General features: G+C 36.6%; 1 protein-coding gene across 3 annotated transcripts in view; it reads left to right on the forward strand.

The window, feature by feature from the left end:
- ctnna2 (catenin (cadherin-associated protein), alpha 2) overlaps positions 1–21,187 on the forward strand; it is a 316,827-nt gene that overhangs the window by 149,025 nt on the left and 146,615 nt on the right. Inside the window, exon 1 of one of the 3 annotated variants that reach the window (XM_041982886.1) lies at positions 834–1,196. The exons of the other annotated variants lie outside the window; for them this stretch is intronic. The gene's annotated coding sequence lies outside the window, so the exon portion shown is untranslated. Of the gene's footprint in view, positions 1–833; positions 1,197–21,187 lie in introns of those variants that run through there. 3 annotated transcript variants of the gene reach the window in all.

Below are 21,187 nucleotides of genomic sequence, written 5' to 3' on the forward strand. Positions count from 1 at the left end.
ATATAACATATCAGAAGTGATGCATGTTGTGATGCAGCCACTCTCAAGATTTATTCGTCTTATCTGCAGCATCATTGATATTTGAAAGTCTTCTGCTTGTAGCATGAATACAGTGGACACAAAGAAATATGGCTGGCATGTAAAACAGCGGGGCATTGATAGTAATAAAACCAAAAAAAAAAAAAAAAAGCAGCCTTGTTTGTGTGTGACTGCTTATGTAAGCAAATCTTTTACAGACGGATATGGTACACCGTACATCCCAATTTCCATTCCTTTATACTTAGTTTGAACAAGTGGGTGCAAAGTGCTCTGACTCTGGCCCTCAGGCGTTCTTTTTGTTTGTCTACATTCATTTCTCCTGTTCTTGGCAGGGGTTGGGGAGGGTAATTACTGATGTGAAACAGCAGGAGAAGAAGCCAATTTAAGTGTGGGCACCAGTGAGATGTGAGGCCAGCCCCAAGAGGTTACGGTTCCTCACCTGTTTCATTTAGGCCTAGAGGAGAAGACGGGCCACTGGGGGTTTGCCACAGTACGGGATTAGACACAGAATTTGGACACACTCAGGCGCTCGCACTATCTCTGTCGCTCCTTTTCTAAATCAATAAATAATAACATGGTACATTCTATCTAGAGATATATTTGAGTGAGCATATATATTAGGCTGACCCATGAAAAAAGTGTGGTTTTAGCTTGTTTTTCAAGCAGAAAGTCGAAAACATGTTTAAAAAAGAAGGAAAGAAATGGATGCAGAGGGGACACTTAAATCTCTTTTTTTTTTAATCTGTCTGTTTTTTTGTTTTTTTTTTTATTGTTTTTTTGTTAGAAACCAACAAAATCAGCTTTGCTATTTTGAATAAAAGCTGCATGTGGAAAAGCCCATGGGAGAAATGAAGGACATACAGAAAAAGACACCAACTTGCAGTGTGACAGCCAGATCCGTAAGAGTCTTGCACACATGAGACAATCTTCCTGAGGAGCTTAGGGCAAGGTCAAGAAAATGGGGAGTTTCTCTGTGTGTGAGGGCTGGGTGCAAAACAGAAACTGTTTGTGGAAAACTAACTTCACCACTCTGATAGCTTCATTTCAACTCCCACTGTGAAACACGATCACCCTCCTTCCACTTCTTTCATGCCAGATGAAAACTGTAAGCAGTAAAACTTCCTCAAAGCCACCTGGGAACCTGAGTATGAACTAAGGTAAAATCATTTTTCTTGTTTTATTCTTCTTCTTTTTTAACATCTTAAGTAGTACTCATACACTACATTCATTTAGCAGAGGGGGTTATGCAACACACCTTACAAGTGAGGAACACTTTAATGCCCAAGTGGGTTCAGTATTTTGCCCAAGGACACCTCAACTTGTGAGCTGAGGAAGTTTGGAGATCAAACCAGCGATCTTGAGCTCGAGAAACGTGGCAACATAAGGCTAGCATTGAACTGAAATATGTTTTCGTTTCATTTGCAAAGTAACAGCCACAGCCCTTAGCTTCCCCATTAAAGATACATGAATTTTGGAGAATAGTATGCATTAAAAAATGCTAGCATACAGACAAACAAACACAGTACATTTTATTTTCCACAAGTACCAAAGGGTCTTAGAAGGGAATACAATAATTTGTGGGATGAATCAAAACAGACATAACTAAGCATCCACTGAAGACTCCAGCTGGACACAATAGCATTTCGTAAGGCAACATAATCTCTTTTATTAAAATAACTTTAATTCATTGAGCCACATAATGTATTTACATATTCATTTATCATTTATTTCATTTCTAATATTAAGGGGGCCCTCCTGGTGGTTGTCTAAAGAAAACATGGACTTATTAGAAGATGAGCAGTGCTGCTACACACTTAGTTTATATTTTGGTATACATTTTTTAAATTAATAATTTAGTATCTGTAATAAAGAGCCATGAAGTGTGTTTACCTCATATTGTTGTTTTTGCAAGACTAAAAGATAAAGCAATATATAAAATGAAATGCAGTGCTTGCAGGTCATATTAAACAGTTGTTTTCTAATGTTAAAATAGATCGATATATCAATTTTTTAAGTCTTTTTAAGAATACTGATTTGCACAAAATAGTCATTTGAACACATCAAAATTTCACAGGTTAAATATCTAAATTATAATCACAGGCTTTATGATGAAGATTTTTATCACTGGCTATACTAGTAGTCATAATACTAATAGTGGTGATATTATCCTGTTATGGCAGACTTATAGTATTTTTAACATGGGCTGTATGCAATATTTTTAGCATTGTAAAAACATTTATATGAGCTTTGGTTCACAGATTTTTGGCAAATCCTTTTGAATCGGTGCTTTCTTATCTAAGCTAGTCATGCTCCTTTTTCTGTATCTCACTTTTTTTCCTTACACACACACACACACACAGTTTTTCTTTTCATTCAACATCTGTGTGGTTAATTCTGACCACGGCCTGTTGTTTATACCTCATCTCCACAGTCTTCCATTTAAGGTCAGTTTTATCTTCATAGGAGTTGTCTTGTGTGTGTCCAGCACAGACTTCCTTTCATCATGAATCATGCGTTTTGCGATTGAAAAAATTGACATCTGTGACAGTTTGTACCACTAGAAAATAGTCCTGCCATATGAAACGTCAGTCCTGCTGAATAACTCTTAAATGAGCTGTTTTCACATCTTTAGACTTGTGTCCGTGAAAACTGTCACACAATTTGTCAGAGTTACACACGTCAGACAAGCCTGCACCGTTTAGATTTCTGTCTTGATTAAAATTGACTTCCGTCCTTTTCCTGACTATACCAATATTTCTGCTTTAATTGCAGCAATATATTGGAGTGTCATGGTAATTGCATTACAGTTGGTTACCAAATAGTCCTCCAGCCTGCACTGATCCATATTCTCAAATACCCCAATAGTGACACGAATCAGTCTGCAGATCCATATTCAAACGTGTTGTATAAACCTTGGCCACATTCATCTTGGTCATCTGTCTGAAATCCTTCCCGTCTGTGTCTGTGTGTCTTGTTCTGGCTCTTCCTGATGTCCCATTATACATCAATTTTCTGTCATTATTTCTTTCAGTGTAGTTATTTCCTTCCTTATAGGTAGTTTTACAAAACATGCCAGGAAACTTTTTTTTTTTTCTATTACTGGTTAAGCTTAGCAATGGTACAAAAACACTGTAGTAATTTTAACCTCTGTAATCTTTCAGCTCAGACATCCTCAGCTTTACATTTATAGTGACATCTGGTCAGGACATCATGTCACTGTATCATGAACACACACGAGATGCAAAAAGGCAACATGTAAATTTTATTTTTTTAATGAAGGTCAGCTCACCGTCACATTTAACTCTGATATTGTGCACTGCAACAGGCATTTGTGCAGGAAATATTGGAAATCATTTCTTGATGTACCATTTAAAAAAGGAAAAACAAAATGCTTTGCATATGCAATGCATTAGACTCTCCATTGGCTATTGAGTGCTTTTCTTTTTAGCATGTTAATAATATTATAACTAAAACCATATGAGTAAGTTATGTTGCTGCTAGCAAATATTCTTTGCATAGCTAACTTGAACTGTCAGCAGACGGCACTGTCTGTTGAACCATGATAATTGACTTAATTTATTTTCTTGATATATATGCGTCACCGTTACAGCAATTCGCATACAAAATATTAACATACTTTATGCGTATGTGGAAAATTAAATAGCAACGTTTCTATTGCATCTGGATTCTGTCATCTGTCCCTTCAGGCCACTTCTGAGAATGTGTTCTTCTATTTTCATTGTGTAAGTTCAACTGGGAAAAAAAAGCAAGCCACACATTAAAATCAACATTAAAACCTCTCAAGCAAACACGTTTCTGTTCCAAAAAATGAAGAACTATACAATTAGAGGGGTGGATGGATTTAGTCAGAGGAGGAAAGATAAACTGGTGATCCAGCCATTGTACTGACAGATGCTGAAAGGTAAATTTTTGCTAAAAGGTGGAGGTAATGAGTTGGTGTGTATGTCTTTTAGTGGGATAGATAATCAATTATATTCCGATTTCTGGAATAATACTGTCCTTAGATGCCATACAATCTCTCAGACTCTTACTCGTGATGAAAGTGATGCTCATGGCATCGGGACAGTTATATCTGAATTCACAGCACATGGAAAGGGAATTAAGAAACACAGTGACATTGACAGTATAGGTCATGCTAATGAAGTTGTGTTCCTTCAATAGATGTTGTCATTTCCAATATTTCTTTACTCAGCTATAAGAGCCTTTCATGGCATCTCTGAGAATTATTTGTCCAGAAAGCATCTAACATGTTTTGATTGCTTATCTGTGCTCCATTTCACACTTACAAACACGTTTGATGCTACCACAATGATTTTTGTCAGTCACCCTGCAGTTTTTTTTTTTTTTTCATTGTACTTGACACATCAAGCTTTTATGTTTCAAATCCATCTACATAAAATCTCAGCTAAGCAAATCTCAGCTAAGCAAGGAAGAGCAAGAATTGCAGAGAAACAGCTGAAAGTCAGAAAATAAACTGAGTAAACAGTAGCGGGACTCTGCATCCTGTCATATGTAGAAAACTAATGGAAAACATTAAGACAAGTAAGTAAGTAAATAAATAAATACATAATCTTGCCATAAATAGCAGCTCCCAAACACACACCAGGTTACTCACATTTACAACAACAACAACAAACAACAACCACCAACAACAACCTTTTCCAATCAGTAGATGACTCCCTTCACTGGCATTATTTTCTTGTAAAGGTTGAAAGTTTGGTGTCTGTAGCTTAGAAGTGCAGTTGTCCAACTACTGGAGGGTCAGTGGATCAATTCCTGGCTTCCCCAGACAATATGCCGAAGTGTCCTTTGGCAAGGCATTGAACTTTACATTACCTCCTAATGTGTTCCTTTAGGAAATGGGTGTGTGATTGATAAAAACAGTACTTGGTATAAACCAAAGACTGTATATAAAAGATGGACAGAACCTCATCTGTAGGTTTCTGAAAAGCTGAATTGAAGCTTGTTGAGCGGTTCCCACTGTCGCCATCTTGGCAGCAAGGTGGGCAAAGAGGTGGAGCTGAGGGAGGGACTGTGAAAGTGGGGGTGGATGGTTGACACCTATCAAACTCGGGGCTACCTGTAGCTAAGAGCTAATTGAGCTAACCTGGAGCTAACGGTAGCTAACCAGTTAACAGAGGTAGGCAGACTAAAGCTAAAAACCTTGGTTGTGCTACACTCTGCCTTCTTGCCACAGATATTGGATACCTGTCAATAAAAAAGGACACGCCCCTATTTATGCCGAATTTCAAGATTAAATAACATCCAAACAGATTAATTTAGAAAAAGATTCCCTCACAGTTGTCATGAAGGTAAACTTGGCCTTTTAATCCTAAAATGATTTTTTTGTCCCAGGCTTTGAACATGTTTATTTCTGTTGTGAAGTTGGTCTGTTTAACATGGGAGTCTATGGGGATTGACTCTGTTTTGGAGCTAGCCCCTAGAGGATGAGGGGTGAACTGCAATTTATTTGCACTTCTGCATAAGCCTTACGTTTACCCACAAGAGGTTGGTGTTTGGTATAAACAGAAGCAGCACTGTATAAATGAAGGTGAATGTGACTGTAGTATAAAAGTGCTTTACGTGGTCACAATATGACTAGAAAATATGTGGACAGACATACAAATGACTGCTAAGGTTTATTTTAAGTATCCCCCTGAAAATGTTGAAAGTAAGCAGAAGCAAACTACAAGCAGAGTTTGTGTTAAAGCAAAAAAAGAAGAAAAAAAAAAGAAAAACCCTGCAATAGAAATATATATTTTCGTTATCTGATGTGAAAATAATGAAGAAATTTAAAAAGTAAGGTAAAGATGAAGATAACCAGTTGTCTTAGATTTACATTGATTTTTTTTAATTCATTATTGTTAACTCATACAAAACTACTATAACACCAAAAACATGATGATTAATGAGATCAGTGAGCATAAGTGGCTCTTCAAAATAGTTTTACTCTTTTGCAGTAAGTCTTAAAACCACATTCTGTCCTTGGTTTCGACAAACATCTTATTTATTAAATGCTACAGTAAGCTCCACATATAGCTGGGAATACTTGGGACAGCTCCTATTAATAATTGCATAGTTACCGTATGTGATTTGGAGATAAAGGGTGTCTAATCATTTTTGCATTATGCTAATACCATGCAGCATATTATGGGAGAGTGATAAAATTCCTGGTAAGCCTTGCTAATCCGCCCTAGTGCTAAAATAATGATTGCTTTTTGTCTGCTGTTGAGAAAGCAGTCCAAACCATTTGGGTCATACACGGCCTGAAAAATCTGTATCTGCTTTCTTCACTTTTAATACTCACTCTCTACATATTGCAACAAAGTCTATTTGACACTATAAGCGAGCCCTTGGCATTTCTAATAACAAGCGGTGTATGCGCAGGGTATGCATGCACATACAAACCTGCTCTCTCTGACAGATGCATCCCCTTTATGCCCACAACGCACAAGCTGTTAACATTTCTTTAGAAAAAATCCACATGAGCATAATAAGATCATGAAAAGTGCAAGTAGGAGAGCAGCTTTAGCTTTTCTCATATGGTTATATTTGTTTTTCTGCCCTGAGAAAGAATAGTGGATCAAAAGGCCGATGGGCTTGTGTCCTCGAATCCACCAGCACCACCATGAAAAAAAAAATAATTAAAATGACTTAAGTGAACCAGATGTTAACTGCAATGTAACATACATTTTTTTTCCTGAATATTTCAAGTAAAAAAATGAATGCCCATTTTCCTATGAAAAGAAAGACAGTACAGATGAGTTTAACCTGAGTCTATGTATCCTTTTAAAATGCGTATAAAACATATTCAAAATAATTTTCCAAGTCAGGATCAGACTGTCCCTGATGAAAGATTACCAATGATGGAGCTTTTAAATAGCCGTCATGCAGTGTATCGTGAGAGAGATCTAAAGGTAGCTGTTGTAAAGACCTAGATGACCTGAAACAAAAATTTCACATTGCCAGGAATTTTCAGATTTCTGTCTGATAAGTGGAGTGCAGAATAATGTGCAATGATCAAGATTCAACATTCAACATTTACTTTATTGTCCACTGAAGTTGCAGCCATCCAATGCAGCCTGAAATACGGCCAAAATGATGTTCTACTCAATTTCCTTTATTATTATTATTTTTTTCTTCTTGTTCTTAAAATATTTGGCTTGCAAAAAACTTGGACAGTTACCAGATTTCTCCCAGTGTGCAGGCCCATTTGGTCCCAGAACCTTGAGGACTTTATTTGGAGGCTGCAGTGTGAGTTAAGCAGTCCAGCAGAATGAAACAATAAGCACATGCTACTGATCAGACATAGCATCAAAACGAATGGTGACGTGAATAGTGTTGAATGTTTATGTATGTCTGTCTGTCTGTATGTATGTATGTGTACGTACATACATACACTTACTTACTTACCTACCTACCTAGCAAAGTTGTGCCGTTGTAGAGCAAGATGCATTCTTGTGAGTTAGGTGTCTATCTTCTTCTACCTCTCCAACACGACCATGTGGTCAGGTTGTTTATGACACTGCGCCCTTAGGTGCCATTTATTTACTGTTGGAAGAGCCAGTCCATCTGCACAGCTGTTGAGCTGTTCCCAAATCTTCAAAAGTTGACAAGAAAGGGGTACCCTAGGCCTTTGACAAGGTGGGAATGGGAATGTGTTGTAAGTCAAGTCAACACATTGTGATGGTTCTACAGGGGAAACATCCTCAGATTGTATCTGTGTACAAATAATAAATAAAATACTGATTCAAGCTAAATTTTCAGTACTTTCCAGTTTTACAGTATATTATTTAACCTGAAACCCCTACTTAGAGTCATAGCTTCATTGTTTCAGAACAAATGAGAGAGATATAGTCTTACTGTGAATTAAACCATGTGTGCAAATGTGTTCTTCTGTATGAGGAAAGTAAATCTATTTTGGCTTGTCATTATACTTTCCCTCCATGAACGCAACACACATTTCCCATTCCCTCCACCAAGTAAATGCATAATTAAAAAAAATATGCATCTCTCTGCATTTTAAACAAACTCTCTCGTTCTCATTTTCACGAGCAGGCGAAATGAGCTGGCTCTGTGGATGTTAAGCATTGCAACCATGTGTAGTAGTTTTGTACACGGATGGATGTCTGTTGCATTTAGTGTTTCCCCATGGTTTTTGGAATGGGAGGCGGGGGGTATTACCGCAATTTGATGGCGGCGGCACCAATAGTAGGGGAAAGACTGTCATTGATAAACATTAGACCACACTATTGATTGCTCTTTACCCTGATTTGATGTGTGAAATGGCTGGGCTGTATCTAGCTGTGGGGAGACTGCACCATCGGCTGAGCCACTGAAATCAGCAGGAATCGAGGCCCCACTGATAAACAGAAAGACTTGGAGAAATGGAGGATAGTTGTCTAAGGGGAAGGCTGAAGGGCTGGACTGTTTAACAGCAGAATAGACAGACTACTGTGAGAAGTTTGCAGTTTGGGAGGGGACAAAAAAAATCCCTTTATGTGGTGATGTTTTTCTTAAAAGTTTCTTCAATCCATGACTACTGTGTTAAACTATTAGTAAAAATAGGGACTGAACCAAACCAAATTTCAAGGATTGAAGAAAGAGGAAGAATATTTCCTTAGCTGCTTTTGTCTGCAATCCATCAGCTCCCTGCCAGCTGTAAGCTTGGTGTGCTCCAGGGACAGGAGGCGGAAGATATGTGTGTCGGGTGAGGAGAGACGTCATCATCAGTGGTCATTGCCTCCTCTGTAACCGCAGACATCCATAAATCTTAAGCTGGAGTGTAAGTCAGTGAGGAGGAGGATGAAGCCTGTAACTGGAAATTGGCTGAGCGTCCACAGTCCCTGTGTAATTAAGCAAGCTTTTGTGATACTTTTTGCTCTACCCTGACGAGCAATTGCTTTACTTTTAATCATGGTTGCTCCAGCAGGACCCCTCAGAGGGCTCTGGAGATGGAAACATAGAGTGCCATTAGTCTAAGGGGCTAAATTAAAGGTTTCAGTGGGCCTGAAAATTTAAGCATTTACTTAACTGTCCCTTGTGAATTGAAGCCTTAGCACAGATAGGCCTTAATTATCCTTTACGGTCATAAAGGTACATGGAGAAAACCTGATTTCCAAAAATGAATAATATTAGTACATAGAGTATTTAATTCACCTGTTCCACAGACCAAATGAATGATTTAATACAAAGATAAAATAAGATAATAAATCTAAATCAATATTTACTTTTACTTTTAGTTTTATGTTCTTAACTGTATTTTATGTCTTTTAAATGTTTTATGTATTCTACTGTTCAGCACTTTGGTCAGTACTTCAAAGTGCTTAATAAATAAAGTTGGCTTGGCTTCACTTTAGTACATCAGAATTAATTTACATTTTAAAGGAAGAAAAATATTCTGAAATATACCTTGTTTTTTTCCAGCTTTGATCACACATGGTTGCATTTAAAACAGAGAATAAAACAGATATTGCATTATTTCTGTCAAGACCTGCCAGTTTTCCCTTCACTGTTCACTTCTCAGGCTGTAAATGTTTCCTAAAAGACACTGTTTTCAAAATGCATGAGAGGACCAACAGTGTTGTCAACCCTTTGGTGAACAAGTAGAGTATTATGGGTAAATTTTATGGGTAAGATACAATAAATGTGTGTTGAAACTCATTAGTCTGGAATCAAGTTGAAGCTCTGTACAGACATTACTAAAGGGCACTTTTTATATATTATGCATTTTTAATGACCTTTTTAAACATGATTTATTGTTATTATTTTTTTTATATTCTTTTTTATGATGTGCTTGTGTGGGAGTGAATAGCTGTTTTGCCGTTTCTTTGTTTTGTTTTCAGTGCAAAGACAAACTATGTATTAAGTAATTAATTCAATCATTAGTGTAAATAATTTGCATCAGGATCCAAAAGCCCCCCCCCCCCCCCCCCCCCCGTGTTTATCATGCTAGTGCAACATTTATTTATTTATTAGATTTATATTAATGTTTCAAAATTCTTCTGAAGCACCTGAGTTGCTGTTGCTTCTCTGTTTTTCCAGATTAATCAACGTATTTTTTTTTCTAAAGAAAAATGTTCTTTGCTATATACAGTGATGGACTTTATATAGTGAAGAAATGACAGCTCTTATTATCAACAAATGTACCTTTTTTTTATCTGACTTTCTGTCTTCTGTGGTAGTGATGACCTGACAGTTAATAAACTCTAACTAGACATGGCTGCCACTGCAGCATACAGTATTCCTCCCTAAAAAGGCAAATGAGGGATGTGATTTTCTTTCTTTTTATTGAAAAACTAGGCTGTTTTTTGACAGCATAATTTTATTTTGTTAGTTTTTTTTCATTAATTTTTGCTTGTGTGTGTCAGTGTCATTTATAGTGTGACGGGGAGATACCACATTCTTTGTCAGTTTTTACAAATGAGAGAGAGAGAGAGAGAGAGCGAGCAAGCTTTGGCAGGTGCAGGATTCCTTGCTACTCTATTTATGGCAGGGACCTGTTGTATTTTAGCTCCTGTCAGTACATTTGAACTTGGTTGACAGTCCATTTCATCTTCCTTTGGGCATTACTTGCCTGTGACTCACTGGAGACAAGCCATCAGCAACATCAGTTTACACGATTAGGCACATATCCCTCTTTTTGCATCCCTGACCGCCATGAACGGATAAAAAAACAAAAGACGAAGTAAGGCAAACAAATCACTTGGAAGAGAATTTGTCCCCCCCTCCACCCTCTCTGACAGTCTTGGCATGTCTGGCTGTTTATCTTTCTGTTTCTTTTTTCTCTTCCCGATGACCCTAAAATCAAATTGCATTACACTCCACTTTGCTGGTTATTTGGTCATTTCAAGGCTTTCTCTTTTGGCCAGCAGAAAAGGCAAAGTCTAATGACCCATGATTTATTAATTGAATCATTCCTCTTTGGCCAAATCATTTTCACAATGTAACCACTAAATTCCATAATTGCTCAGAATGACATCCTTAATTCCTTTGAGTGTTACTGGTGATTCGGGGTGGCTGGTGAGGGCAGGGGGTGCAGTTTTAAGCTGATTGGTTTTTGAAGTCAAATCAAGTGGTCTTCTGTGCTCTCCGTGGTGACCTCTGTGATGTCAAATCCTAACACAATATAAAAATCAGTATATGTTAGAAATGCTGCTTGACTTTACCCTTGAAAATAATGCAAACTTAAATTCCCACATTTGAATGAACCGGTAAATGCCAAATTAAATATTTTAAGAGCAAACAAATAGTTAAATTGCACTTTTGGTTATGAATTTAAACTAAATAAAACTCAGCCAAATAAGGTCATGGAAATGCTGCTTTTCTGCCTCTGATAGGAGTGTTTTTTAACTGATATATTAGACTGTGACCTGGCAGTATTTATACAGTTTAAATAAAAGATTTAATTTTCCTATCATACCAAAATTTAGAGGCAGTAGCTGTTTTGATAAAATACATGTGTTGATGGTCTAGAGAAGATCTGGTTTTGTCCTGGAATTTCTTTTCAGCTACAAGTTGAGGGATGCTAGTATTCATTTATGTATACATATGCAAGGTCCCTAGTATGCCTCAACATGCTTAGATATTTTCTGGTTAATGCAAACAAATGATCTGTCATGTATAGTTATTTCAGGTCAGTAATAATTTTTCCTGTTTTATTTTATTTGGACTGAATGAAAGTTTCTGCTTTTTTTTTCTTTCTACTTTTTATGCAAATATGCAATTAACATATTTATACTATATATGTTCTGCATCTGTGCAGTAACATGCTATTGTTGGTGGTGTGTGTGTTACCTAAACAAGGGTGACTGTGTGTGCCTTATGGAAAAATAAAGGCAGTGTTCACTGACGTAATGGACTGCTGTTAAATATCAGTGACTGTATACCATGCTGTGTAACTTGTACTCAAGACATCATAATTTATTGCTGACACTTTGGGTTTCTAAGCTTCGAATGGTGGTCTTAGTGTTTGTTTACATGTCATTTTAAATGTTTTAAAGCTACAGTTACGGCCACATTTGAGATGTGTACTGTGGACATGTTGAGAGCAGGTCATTGAGCTGCCCATCTTTGTCAGCTGTAAAGGCTGAAGGCCAGAAATCCCAAAGAGAGGGAAGTGAATGATGCATTCACTTCACACACAAATCATTTCTTTGCTTCAGGGCTAAAATGTAAACAAGTGTGTCTTTGTATTCAAACCATGCAACAAATAAGACTGCTAGAGGACAAAAATATGGTTCTTAAGAGAAATGCTCTAACATAGCGCAAAATCCACTAAAAATCCTGAAATAGTTGGTTCTCGGGATACCAGAGCTTTGTCCTTAAAGGCTACATAATCCTCTTACCTGACACTCAATTATTGAAAATGTTTATATCTCTGAAGTCCGCATTTCCATCTTGAGTGCCATCAAAACACACAGTGATGGAGAAAATAAGTGGTTTATTTTTCTTTTTCAGAATGTTGAAATTCTGTTAAGAGCCCCCAGTTACAGCTACAAGTATACTTGAAAAAGGTTTTTAATTGCTTTTGAAAATGGATTTCCTTCATTCAAACATCACATTTCCTTACTGAGGGACTTGCTAGAAGCTGGTTTTGAAAAAGACTGGTCAGCTCGGGGTAGACACTGAACATTTTCATTGATCCTGTACATTGTGTTCACACCACACACTTTAATTGTCATCTCTGCCCAGCTGACAAAACCTGACTTTTAAGCTCCCGCTGTATGGATCAGTGGACCGGTGCTGAACCCCACGGTTGGTTTTCTCCACAGCCAGTTTGTGTGAAGATGGCCATATCCTCAGTGATGTAGAATAAAAGAATGACTGTCAGTGTCACTTTGTGAAACTAACTTTTAACAGAAAGTAAGAGGGCAAAGAATAAAAAAATGAGGAATTTGAATCTGCTTATAGATGGAAGATGCTGACAGTGTCACCTTTTAGCTCTGAAATAATGTTTAGGTTTTTAAAACACCAGTAACCTTCACAGTCCTTTGAAATGATCAAAAGTAAATCAATCTCCATAGATTACTGGGTTAAAATGCCCAAACTTTGCATTGGAAATGTTGGTCTTTCATGCTGATTTTCTATACCTCTACTTTCACATCCCACTTAAATTATATTATAATTATAAGTATTATTAAAAACTGCATGTAAAAAATGTGTGAATAAGATGCTGTATAAAGTTTTTTTTTTTTTATAAAGCTTTTTTTTTCTTTTAACAAGTCTTTATCCAAGTATATTCAGTTCTCAAGTAAAATGCAAAGTAGTCAACAAACAACTAAAGCCTAATGAAGTAAATTATTATCCTTAAGTAACCTTAAGGAACATAATAGCCTTAAGGCATATTAGATGCAACAAAACTGGTGTACGACAATAAAAAACGTAAATGATGCCAGACTTTAAGTAAGTGTAACCCTAAAAGTTCTCCTCTATTCTGATTCATTTTATATTCTTGGTGTATTTATTTTTGAACAGGGTAAGAATTTACTCCATAATGAAACACACCATCCAGGGAATAAATGGCTGGGGATTCAGTAGGTGGTAGCCAATAAAGGTTTATGGACTTTTACACATCACAGAGGCTGGTTAGTGACTTACTGAAAATGGGGCCTCATAGAGTTTAACAAGCTCATTATAACACAGGTGTGAGACATTAGCTTGTGTCATACGTCTCACAGCGATGGTTGTTTAAAAAAAAAAAAAAAAAAAAAAAAAAGGAGGGGCACATCAGTGTCAACAATCCTGTAGCTCACGTTCACCCAGACATGGCTGCTTTTTTTTATTAAAGGAAGCTGAGGCTGAAAGTGAAATTATATCTGTGCAATAAAATATCCAGAATTATAGTACTTGGATGTAAAACCTGTTTAACTTATTGGATCATTACTGTGTCAGCATCTGCTGCCACACATAATATAACTGGTAGCAATATTTAAAAGCCATTATTTCTTTTGGTTAGGCACTCTTGTTGTTTATGTAGCTTATAAAATAATAATAATAATAATAGTAATAATAATAATAATAAAAATAATATTAATAATTTATTATTATTATAGGTTGTCATTTTATTTTCTTTAAACAAAGGTTCAATGAGACGATCAATGATGCTTTAATCTGCCAACCGGTTCTCTCCCAATCAAATCCTGCTGTTTTGCCAAGTCCATGGCTTCTCTGACACTGGTTAAAGATTTCCTGTGGCATCAGTGCTCTGACACTCCAGCCACAGCAACACTGGACACTGAAGGAAAACTCTCTCTGAGGTCAGTCTGGAAGGTTCATTTATAGATCGAATGGCAAAACCCTCGTAAGGGGGCTGAAAGTCAGATGATGGGAATTTAGTCGAATCCTGAATTTAAAACCATTTTTTTAACCTATTTTTTCTTCTCTGCTCTTTTAGTTTTTGCTCAGTTTCACTTTTAATTTCTTTACGTGATATTTTGTCATCAAACTGGATAGAATTAGGAAGACAATTTCCTGATTGGGTTAAGATGATACAAGTTGTTGGTCAGGGTTCAAAATCAAGGCTATATTTGTATTTATTTACTTTATAAATTAATTCACCATCTTGGTTAAATTGAGCTTAATGCAGCTTTTAACGTTTGACTCAAAGGGGTCCTGCTAAAACAGCAGTTCAGGTGAAGGTGGGTTTTATCCATTTCATTACATTTTGTTTTTTTAAAGGTGAAATTAATTAAAATGAAAAAAAATCATCTTTGAACAGAAGCTTTGTAGATGTTTCACACCAGTGTTTATGGTCTTGTACTGTAGGTTTTTTTCTTTTACTCTCCAGACATTAATAGTGATATAAGCAGTGTTGGGCATGTTTACAAAAGTAATTAATTATAGTTACTAATTACTTCTTGCAAGAGGTAATGCCATTGGTAACAGAGTTACAGCATTATAAAAAGCATGTTATTACTCAGAAAAGTAACTAAAAAAATGTTAAAAAAAAAATGTTCCCATTGAAATTTCAAATTCCTCTGCATGTTCATTTATTCATAATAAAAACTAATATTAGATTAGACTAATGAATGAAATAGAAAATTAACGAAATAAATTACTAATAGAAGAAAAATCTACACTAATCTCAGGCTCCATCTCCTCGTCAGGAGAGGAGCTTGTTGTGATTCTAACTGCTTACAGCCACCATGAAAAAATAAAGTTTCTGGCCCGGGGAGTAGTGATGATGAGTGGTGAGGAGGAGTTTGTGGAGAGGAAAGCGTTTCCAGGTGAAAGAGACTTTACCAAAACAAATGAGTCATGCATCTTTCAGGATGAAATAAATTATTAAAATATTAAAAGTTAATCTTATGTTCACCCAAAACAAAAGCAAACCTTATCTTACAATACTAGCGCTGTCTGTAATGTTTTATGTTTTATCCTCACTAACAGTAATGGTGATGTAACGATGGAAAGAGTAATTAGTTAGAGTACCTGTTAATGAATACAAGTAATGTCATTAGTAACGCTGTTCATTTTAATGCCGTTACTCCTGTCATTGGATATAACTCATTATTACTTTGTCCATAATTGTGAACTGTGATAAATTTGGAATAAAACAGCAGTACCATAGCTTGTTAGCATACATATTTCTTTATTATGCAGACTTAAGGACCTCAAAAAAGCAGAAGAAAGAATTAAATAAAACATTGTCCCAAAGCACAATGTTGGTGTTAACAGCTGACTCGAAGGGGACCAGGCCTTATTGCTTCAGATTTTAGGTAGCATACAGCTTGGAATAAATATGGCTGTGCAAATCATCCTAGTGCATTAAGGGATGCTAGTTTTTCATCCATCATACTCCCCCACCCACCACCATTCTCCCTCCCTGCACACACACACTCATTTATGTTTTTTTGTGCTTTCTTCTTCCTTTCTTATAAACACAAAAATCCTCATGGACACATATACATATTTTTCTTTCATGCCTGTTCCCTGTCTGACTGGATAAGAGCAAATATGCAATATTTATTCTGACTTTAGTAAACTCAGCATTCCATGTAGAGTCACAGTGACTCATTAATGGCAGACCCCATCTGTATTTATACATGCACTTGTTTTGGCTTTAATTACTCGACTAAAAAGCACTGCCAAACCTACAAACCCTAGGCAGTGTGGCACAAAAGCTGAACTTCTTGAATTCCCCATAGATGCTGACAATAAAATGTGCTTTATGAATGGTGCAAATTGGTGAGGTCTTTTTAAAATATAAAAGCTGAAGTGATGTGTTCTTTGAAAAAACGGCATATGCAGCTTGATCATGGTCTGCACAGAGAATAGCACTGGCTTAGTCGTCGTCTCTCAAACCCTCCAACTTAGCCTGAAACAGTTTGCTTGTTTTGTTAGCTTCCCTGTTATGAGACTTTGAGATTGTTTCCCTGCTGACATCGTGGGGACTCAAACACTAGCATTACAAACCACCCCTACAAATAATAATTTAAAAAAAAAGAACCAAAAAGAAAAGGAAACCCTTTGATTGATGGCCGCTTTGGTTTGTGGGTTCGCTCAGATGGGCCTCCATCTGTCTCTGAGTCCTTCTTCCCTGCATACAGAACCTCAAAAGAAGATTCAACAGCATTAGCATTTGTAAATGTCAGATTTTGTTTTAAATATTTAAACTTAATTCCTAGCCACAAGCTTTGTTTCTCTTTTCCTAACAATCTACTGAAATATGTATGTTTTTGATGTGGTAGTGGTTGAAGTCTTTATTATTCATCCATTAGGTGTATGATACCCCCACCCAGCAGTCATCCCATACTAGTTTGCCACTTCCACATGCTAATTAAATTATTACACATACATGGAGTACTATTATAGAGCCAAATATACATGCCTATCCATCTCACCATTTTCTATATTGGCTCATTCCAAAGGAAGGTCTACATTACAGTTAAAATGCAACCAGTATTGTATGTGTGTTACCATTATACCCGACTAGGATCCCACTGCGCTACTGGTAGTCTTTGTGTCTGATGGTGGAGGTTTAGGAAAAACTTGGTGTTTCATTTCAGCTTTTTATTTTTTGTTTAGCTCCTTTTGATTTTTTAAACTTATTCAAACTTCACCTTTTTCACACCGACTGCTGCAGGTGAAACTTTGAGTTTTGGCTTCACTGTTCTTTTTTGGCAGGACATAAGGTCCAGTGAGTGGGTGGGACTGTCAAAAACTGTTACCTGTTCACAAAGCATGAATTGTTGGTCAGCTTCCCTGCTGCCACCCACACCACACTGAAGCATGATGCATGCATGTTTGCATATTGCATATGTGTGCTGATGACATGCCACACACTTATTTTCTAATCCAACTTGTTCATGTTGAGTTTCAAAGAACAGCTTTTCCCCGTAGATCAATGTCATAACAGGATTTTTTTTTTAAAAAAGTACATTTTGGTATATTAAAATGTTCTTAAACTCTCAACTTGCTGTTATTAGCTGCTTGGTCCACCTCATGATCTTTGTGCTGTTATGATGTATGAATATTCATATTGAGCTATTAGAGGTCCAGGGTCAGTTTGTATGTGTAATTGTTACTGTCCATGTTATTTTCAGCTTTATATTAAAAAATAAATAAACAGAATAAATAAAAATCCTCATCAGTTTTACAGTCACAGATTTCTCTTACTTTTCCATCCTATTGACATTCTGTGGGAGTAAGATTTTTTTCAGAGGCAATAGCACATTGAGCTCATGCAGTGGTGTTTTGTTTTTGTATGGATGATATTATTTCTAAAATTACTCTCACGTGCACTTTTGATAACATTTATTTTAATCAAACTTGGTTTGCTTTATGAAACAGAAACGTATAGCTTCAGGTGTTTTAGCTAAAACTCAAATGTCTTTGAAAAACAAAATACATTATCAGATAAAAGGATTGATGCTGAGGAATGCTGACGGAGCAGTGGACATATCGAGAGCAAGACCTGGATCTTACTGCAGCTTTGGCCAGTTGGTGCCCTGACATTCAGATATGTAGGATCTACATCTGTCTGAATCTTAATATGTTTTATTGGACTCACAGTAACAGAGGTTCAGGCTGACTTAACTTCTTTTCACCTATCCGTTTAGCTGTGGTCTTTGCTCTTTGAAGTCAAGCATGACTTTATATGAAACCGGAACCCAGAAGACTTACACTGAGCCAAAATGGGAAAAACTACTGCACACAAATTAGGTATATGGGTTAAATATTATTCATTTGGTTTCAGAAAACAACTGCAAATGATTATATTTTGGGAGGAGTCATTTTTGAATAAAAGCCTAATTTAAAAGGTTTCTTGCATCAAATGTAATGAGAACAGAGAACCATGTTAATGTTGTCTTCTGTGAATGTGAGCATAAAGCATCACTGGTACTTTATGCTGCAATAAACACCATCAAGAGTGCCCATGACCTGGATGATGAATCGTTCTTTTAACTCTAGCCGATGTCACCCGTTTTCCTCAAACAATAGTCCAGTGTTTCAGAGGGAGTGGATTGTTGACTGCATAATGGCAAGTGATGTATTATATCTTGAAAAACAGCAGTAAACACACTTTTTTTTTGTGGCATCTGTGCTGAGGTCAAACGCATATGAGAACTTTTGGAACCAAGCCTGGAGCCACAGATTATGGTTGACCTAAAGGTCAGCAGTTCCCCTTTTTGTGAATGGATGCATTTACTCGCACTGCTGAAAAAATGTTGCTGGTTTTGTCAGACAGTGATGCTGTTTGAGGACAGTTTTATTCAAAAGCTCAAAGATGAATTTCACAACCTCACAGTGAACCGTCGAGCTGCTCTCCCCATCCAATCTTACGTCATAGAAGTGTAGCTTCTAAATTATGACACTGATAATGAAAAGCTTTCAGTGTTGTCTACTAACTGTAGCAATCAATTTTAGTGATCTATTCAAATTTAAATTGCACATTTATTTGTTTTTTCAACTATATGCTGACTTTGATCAGTGGAAGATATTGATAATTTATTTGTATTGAATTGGTTGACCCTTAATAAATAAATAACTTTATATGTAGCCACATGTAAAATAAATAAATAAACTTAACAACATCTGTCAGGTTTGTTAATACATTGACAGAATACACATAGTCAACAAGTTTTTCTGAAATTAGAAGGGCACAAACGCCAACCTTATCAGTATGAACTCTGGCTGAAATTAAATAACACATGTGAGCTGGTACCACACCCAGGCCAAGCTGTCCTTTATCCAGACTTTCTCATCTTTTTTCACTGGCCTATGTTTTTCATTACTGGGAAAGAAGACAGGATATTAGTCTTCCTCAAGGGCTGGGGAGAGAAGTGTTAGTCTCAGAGCTAAGAACTGCTGGCTATAAGTGATAATATGGAGGAGGAGAGCCATGTATTTTAGGGTGGGGTGAGGGGTATTTAAGGAGAATCTTTGAGCTGTACTTTGATCTCAAAATGAATCACAGTATCTTCTGGAGGTGGAAAGAACAATAGACAATTGTATGCATTTAGTGGAAACTTGTCTCTAAATGTTAGCATTTTTATAGTGGTTCACAATCTGACAAAAAATAAATAAAAGGGAAAAACAAATATTTAAACAAAAACTACACTCTATTTGAAACAGTATAACTATGATTTGATAACTGAGTTTAATCAGTCAATCCAATTTGTAATAAACAAATTTGTATAAATCATGCACATCCTGGTCATCTCTTTTTTATGCTTCAAGCCTTCAGCAAAAATTTTAATAGAAAATATTCTCAACAACAGAAAACTGTAAGCCACTATAGGCACAGAAAAATGTAAACATACATTTAAGTATGTTGTAAACAAGGCTAAGGAGGAACATGTGCATACATTAGGATGTACAGAGTTGGACTTCCTCATTATGTATCTATTGTTTGAAAAGAAGTCAAATTAGTGCATCTTCTGTTCCCAGCTTTTTTTTCCCCTCTTCTGTAGAAAGCAATTAAACATGTTTGCTTTTTATGTTTTGAGGCTTTCTGTTTATCTTCTTGTTTTAATGCACGTGGGATTTTCTGTGCCTGTGGTCCGTGGGGGATGGTCGGCAACCTAAAAATCAAAAGCAGCCAGGGTGACCTAAATCAGGAGAGGTGATAACTCGGACAGATAGCTGGAGATTACCCAGGGATCAAGAGGCTCACTGGCCTCTCAAACAACAATGACTGGAGAGCATATCCCCTCTCACCACCCCCTACAGAGACCCTTATGGCTGTTATGGACTAAAAGGAGAATGCCAGGACTCTCCATAAAGCCCATTTTTCATGTTTGTCTAGTTGTTTCCTTGTTTAATGGACAAAAAAGCTTGATGTTTTAAAATGCTCTCAGGAGGCAAACATTCTCTAAGCTCATTTCATGACTGTAAGATGATTTTATCAATGTGGTTTAAGTACTTATTGGTCCTTTTAGTGGAGCTTCAGAGCAGAATTATAGGATTTTTGGCATTGCATATCATTTTCTCCAGCAACCATTTAGTAAATGATTACAGCTATTGAATCACAGCTCAGTTTAATGAAATTGCTTTTGTGATTTCATTCTGAGTCATGTGTGTCCATGAGGTCAGGATTTTTGTATCTGCATGCTTGTTTGACTGCAGCGCTGCTTGTGTTTCAATGAGACAGCCCAACCATTAATTAATGATTGATTGAGTCTGCTATAATGTGGTTAGTAACATGCCCATATTCTCCTCTGAGTATATCTGCAAGTGTGGCATGTGTTGGTGCGTGGGTTGGTGAAAGAGGGGCAAAAAAGGTTGCTCACAGATTTCTTTGTGCTTCATCCAAGAAAATAAAAGCCATTTGTTCAGGATGGTTAGATACGCCTTTTACATTCTCTGTACATTCACCCTTCTTCTCAAAATTGTGCTCAAAATACAAGCTTTTTGCAGACAAAATAAATAAATAAATAAAAATTAGGAAAGGTTAATACAGAAGTAAAACAGGCAATGCAACTACAGGATTTCATTTAAAAGTGCAGAAGAATCTGTATCTTTTTACATCTTAGATGTTGTTGCTCAATCTAAAAAGTTAATCAGAAATACTCTGATGTCTTCAGGTCCACTTCTTATGACTATGAACCAGGAGAATGTCTGTTGTGGGTCTGCAATAGTACAGTAAATTGTGTGTGTGGTGGGGGTAGCTTGCTCTAGGCGA

The sequence above is a fragment of the Melanotaenia boesemani genome, chromosome 4 (assembly GCF_017639745.1).
Source record: "Melanotaenia boesemani isolate fMelBoe1 chromosome 4, fMelBoe1.pri, whole genome shotgun sequence".
Taxonomy (NCBI): Eukaryota; Metazoa; Chordata; class Actinopteri; order Atheriniformes; family Melanotaeniidae; genus Melanotaenia; species Melanotaenia boesemani.